We start from the raw sequence: 6000 nt of genomic DNA, 5'->3' as shown, positions 1-6000 counted from the left end.
GCTTACCTGTAAGTTCTGAAGTTGGATGACCAGCTTTGTAATATAGAAAGATATTTCCGTCTCATGTAAAATGGGGCTGGAGTGGATCCAGCCTGCAGCATCTGCGAGAGATGACAAGAAGCTGAAATAAGGCCATGGAATTGGGAACCAAGAGCTCAGGAAGGAATGGAGATAGTTGGGAGGTAGAAGGAGAAAAAAATCAGTGTCATCTCATTGCCAGCAATAGCCTGTTCTTCACTGGCAGGAAGGCACCGTGTTAAGCTTTTACACATATTGGTTAAATCCGTGGACCACCTTATGGGCGTGGGTACCTCAATCCTCAATTCATGGGGATGATGTTGATGTTTAGAAGGGTTCTGCAGGTACCTCAAGTTCAGTCAGCCACTGTGTGGTAGATCTCAGTTTCAGAGTGTCACCATACACATTTAACAGGATTTATTAATGCATGTTACCCAGTCTTCACAAATTGTCTACTTTCACTACTTTTTGTTTTTGTTTGTGAACTGTGCACATATCCCTTTGCTCATCATTTTCCTGTGGCAGTGATTCCCTCTCTTAAAGTATGTGTTTATTTGAAACTAATAGAGAGAGAGTGACAAATTCTCTTCCATTCCCTGGTTCACTCCCCCAAATACCCACAACAACTGGGACTGGGCCAGGTTGAACCCAAGAATGGCAGAAATGCAAGTACCTGAGCCTCCCAGGGTCTACATTAGCAGGAAGCTAGAGTTAGAATAGAATTCAGGCCTCAAACCAGGGATGTGAGCATTCCCATTGGAAGCTTAGCAAACTACACCTCAACTCCTGTCCCGAATTTGGGTCTTCCTTAGGGGAAAGATGATGTATCCATGACCTGTGTCCATTCTTTTCCTGTCCTATCTGATTAAGGATTAAAAGAACATGGGGTAACATGACTTCAGGAGGCCACAGTGCTGTCTGTATATGCGTGTGTGTATGTGTGTGTGTATGTGTTATAAGGAATAAGCAGTTCTCCAAAGCAAGGTCTTAGTGCTAATCAACTCTGTGAAAGATCCTTTACATGCAGTTGAATTTGGTTTTGCTTGCTAGTATTTCCTTGAGGACTGTTCATCAGGATATGGCCTGTTATTCTTTGGGGGGGTCTCCTTCCTGTCTGTTAATGACTGTTACAACACAGATGCCTGAATGTCAGCTAAGTGAAGATAGGAAGGGTTCTATTCTGATGAGGAGGATACCTTTAAAACCAAAGAAAGAGTGGTCTGCAAAAACTTCATGAAAAATGTATCTTATGAAAAAAACCGTGCATGGATTTCAAAGTTTATTTGTCACCAAAATAAGCTTATCTTCTTTTTTTTTTAAAGGTTTGCTTTATTTATTTCAATAGGCAGAGTGACAAAAGAGAGAGAAAAAAGGATCCTCCTTAATAACCGGGTCTGGACCAAGCCAAAGCCAAGAGCTGGAACTCCATCCAGAGCTCCCCTATGGGAGGCGGGGGCCCAAGCTCTTGGGGCATCTTCTGCTGCTTTCCCAGGAGCATTAGCAGGGAGCTGGAACTCAAACCAGTACAACCATATGAAATGCCAGTGTTGCAAGCAGCGGCTTAACCCACTGCACCACAACCACAGCCCAAAGCTCATCTTTTAATTCCATTTTGGTGAACTTTATTTCAAGGATTCTCATACTACCTAGCTCTGTGCATAGGAGATCTGGAAACTGGTAGAAAATGGTAATTATCAGGGGAATGAAGGGTGAGAAAAGAGTTGTTTTTAATGGGAATAAAGTTACATTATATGAGGGTACGTCACTAAGCTCATGGATAAGTGAAATGAAAAGTTTTTTTTTTTTGGTGCAGAAACTCTTCTAAAAAGATTTATTTATTTGAAAGGCAGAGTTACAGAGAGGCAGAGGCAGAAAAAGAGAGAGATCTTTCATTTTCTGGTTCACTCTCCACATGGCTGTAACAGCCAGAGCTGGGCTGAACTGAAGCCGGGAGCCAGGAGCTTCTTCTAGGTCTTCCATGTGGGTGCAGGGGCCCAAGGACTTGAGCCATCTTCCACTGCTTTCCAAGCCCATAGCAAAGAGCTGGATTGGAAGTAGAGCAGTGCTGTAAACTGGGGCTTTAACATGCTGTGCCACAGCACTGGTCCAGGTGCAGAAACTTTTTAAAATTCCTTCATATAATTTTTCATTAGAGGCAATTCCATGAACTTTTGAAGATCCCTTAAATAGATGATTAATAGATTGTTAATTTCTGCCTCTCTGCCATTCAACCTAGTACCTGTCACTTCGGGCCATTGCAGAGCCAGGACTCCAGTCTCGGCACTTCGATATGGTCTGTGGGCAGCCCAGGCAGAGTCCTAACTGCTGCACCACACACCTCCCCCTGGGTTCCTTTTGGACTTTGACATGCATGACAAGCAGCACCTCTTGGCCTTTTGCACTGCTCCTTCCTCCTGCTAGGTGCACAGTTCTTACCCCGCACCCTCTCTGTTCAGACTATCTTTTTTAAAGATTTATTTATTTATTTGAAAGGCAGAGTTACAGAGAGGCAGAGAGATAAAGAGAGAGGGAGGGAGAGAGAGAAAGAGAAAGAGAGAGAGAGAGAGAGAGAGAGAGAGAGAGAGAGAGAGAGAGAGAGGTCTTCCATCTGCTGGTTCACTCTCCAGATGGCTAAAATGGCTGGAGCTGTGCTGATCTGAAACACCTGGGCCATCTTCTGTTTCCCAGGCCAGAGCAGAGAGCTAGATTGGAAGGGGAGCAGCTGGGACTCAAACTGGTGCATATGGGATGCCAGCACTGCAGGTGGCTGCTTTACCCACTATGCTACAGTGCTGGCCCCAGGCATTATCTTTTCTACCTGTGTGGCCTGGACCACAGAAACAACATTCACTCACATTCCCCTTTCCACCTTCATATGTGTTTTCCTGGAAATGATAGCCATCTGATATGTTATACAATGATCTCTTTATTTTTTCTCTAGGATAGAATTATAGAGACAGCACCATAAACTCATTGCCTAGGCATGCCAGGAGCAAAGTTTGGGCTTAATTTACATTGAAGAAGGTCATAAAACAATTTCTCGCTGAAATTGTGGAGGATGTGAGTTACGGGGGATGCCACAAAGAGAGGACCAGGAATTCCTAATGACATGGCACAGGAGACATCCTAACGGATTCATAAAGAATTAATCATGCTATTTTTTCTCTTTCTTGACAGTCACATACAGCACATAATAGCATAAACCAACACACAGATATCGGAATTTCTTCTCCTGGGATTCTCAGAGGGCCCAGCACTGCAGCCCCTCCTATGTGGGCTCTTCCTCTCCACCCACCTGGTCACTGTGGCTGGGAACCTGCTCGTCACCCTAACCATCCTCTCAGACTCCCAATTCCACATGCCCATGTACTTCTTCCTCTCTAATCCATCCTTATTGGACGTCTGCTTCACCTTCACCACCGCCCCCAAGATGCTGGTGAACATCCAGACACAGAGCAAAGCCATCAGCTATGCAGGCTGCATCACCCAGATGTTCTTAGTATTATTTGCAGGGTTCAGTGAGTTCCTCCTGACCTTGATGGCCTATGACTCATCTGTCCGCCCCTGCACAACACCATCACCATGAACCCCTGGCTCTGTGGACTCCTGGCTTTGGTTTCCTGGGTCGTTGATGTCCCGAATTCCTTGGTACAAAGCCCAATGATGTTGCAGCTGTCCTTCTGCACAAACTTGGAAATCCCCACTTTTTTGTGTGAACCTAATGAGCTGGTTCATCTAGCCTGTTATGACACCTTTCCAAACCACATGGGGGTATATTTTTCAGCTCTGCTGCTGGGTGGAGATACCCTGGCTGGGATCTGTTACTCTTTCTTTAAGATTGTCTCCTCCATCTGTGCAGTCTCCTCAGCTCAGGGGAAGTACAGGGCATTTTCCACCTGTGCCTCTCACCTCACTGTCTTCTCCTTATTATATTGCAGCTGTCTTGGTGTGTACTTTAGTTCTGCTGTGGCCCACAATTCACACTCAGGTGCCGCTGCCTCGGTGATGTACACCATGGTCACCGCCATGCTGAACTCCTTCATTTATAGCCTGAGGAACACAGACAGAAAGAGGGTTCTGAAAAGACTCCTTGGGGAGAAACTCTAAGCTCCTTTTCTTTAGGAAAGAGCTTTTGTCTCCAAGCATCAGAGAAATGAGAAGACTTTGATCAGACTATTGAAGCTGGATGTGTTCCCTCCTTTTCTGTGGTCCCATTTCTTGGATTTCCACTTCTCTACTGAAATTAACACACTTCACTTTAGTGAGCATCCTGCTGTGCTTTTTCTGGCATCTCACCTGTGTTCTCCTTGGTCACAGAACTTTCTCAAAGTTGTTTTCAGTCTTGGACTAGAAACATATTAATTATAATTATATAATTATATTAATTCACATTAACATAATGATGTTGCTCAGCTGGCTTAATTCAGACCAAGCCACTTTTCTTTCTTATGTGTTTATTCATTCATCTGTCTGTGGGCACCTGGATCGGGAATGTCAGTTTGGGTCCCTGCACCCAGGGAGACCTAGAAGAAGCTCCTGGCTCCTGGCCTTTGTTCCACCCAGTTCTGGCCCTTGTGGCCATTTGCAAGTGAACCATTGGATGCAAGACCTCTCTCTCCCTATGTCTCTCCCTTTCAGAGTCTGTAACATTGTCTCTCAAGTAAATAAATAAATCTTTTTTTAAAGTATTATTTCTTGTAAACCCTGAACATAGGAAGTATGTATTTTTGTGTGTGTGACTTGCATTTCTTTTTATCACTGTTTTATTATTTTACTATAGAATTTTTTCAGTTTTTTGGTTAACTTTTATTCCTAGATTTGAAAAGTATCACTTGTATATGGGATTGTTTTCTTGATTACTCTATTGTGAAGTTCATGATTAGTGTCCAAAAATACTCCTGTTCTTTTTAATGTTGATTTTGTACCTTGTGGCTTTACTGACTTCATTTATCAATTTTGACAGTTTTCTTTCTTTTTTTTTTTTTGCTAAAAAGGGCTTGGTTTTTCTTTAAAATATTTTTAAAGATTTATTTTATTTGAAAGAGTAACAGAGAGAGGCAGAGGCAGAGGCAGTGGAGGGGCAGAGGCAGAGTCAGAGGCAGGGGAGAGAGGGAGTGACAGGGAGAGAGAGAGAGAGGTGTTCCATCTGCTGGTTCATTCTCCAAATGGCTGTAACCACTAGGGCTGAGCCAGGCTGAAGCCGGAATCAGGAGCTTCTTCTAGGTCTTCTACGTGGGTGCAGGAGCCCAATCACTTGGGCCATACTCTGCTGCTTTCCTAGATGCATTAGCAGGGAGCTGGATTGGAAGTGGAACAGCTGGAACTCAAATTGGTGCCCTTATGGGATTCCAGCACTGCAGGTGATGGCTTTACTCACTGTGCCACAGCACTGGCCCCCAGTCTAGGTTTTTGTGTACATAAAGTCATTTCATCTGCAAACAGGCATAATTTATCTGCCTCATTTCCAAAAACTATGCATGGATTTCAGAAACTTTTTACATCACAATAAGTTTCTAAAATTTCATTCTCTATGACCTTTTGGAATTACATGCCTGTGACTTTAGGATCAGTAATTAGGGCAGGAGAGCCCTTGAAGGATGACTCACAAAAAGAGTTGCTTCAAATACATGAAAGCACAAGAACTGAAAGTGTTAGGTGAAGGAGGCTGGGTATAGGGGCCACTATGTTCCTTGTCTTTTCTTTCTGCCTCTTGATTGAAAGCACAGACAGCTTGGCTGGGTGTGGCCTGGATAGTTGTGGGGTTGCCCCCCTCCCCCAGCCAGGCCTCAGACACTCACAGATATTGATAAAGGTGTTACACGTGGTCCTCAGAACCCTGGAAGAATCTGGCCCTGGCCCTGAGCCAAAATTCCTTAAGGCTGGAGGTTGTTATGTTAAATGAAAAAAGTCAGAGAAATACATCTACTGACTGGCATGTTATCACTTGTACAAGGGTACTTCTGAACATTTGGGTAAAAATAG

This window comes from Lepus europaeus, chromosome 20 (assembly GCF_033115175.1).
Source record: "Lepus europaeus isolate LE1 chromosome 20, mLepTim1.pri, whole genome shotgun sequence".
Classification (NCBI taxonomy): domain Eukaryota; kingdom Metazoa; phylum Chordata; class Mammalia; order Lagomorpha; family Leporidae; genus Lepus; species Lepus europaeus.
The sequence above is the reverse complement of the archived record's forward strand: the minus strand, read 5'-3'. Positions refer to the sequence as shown.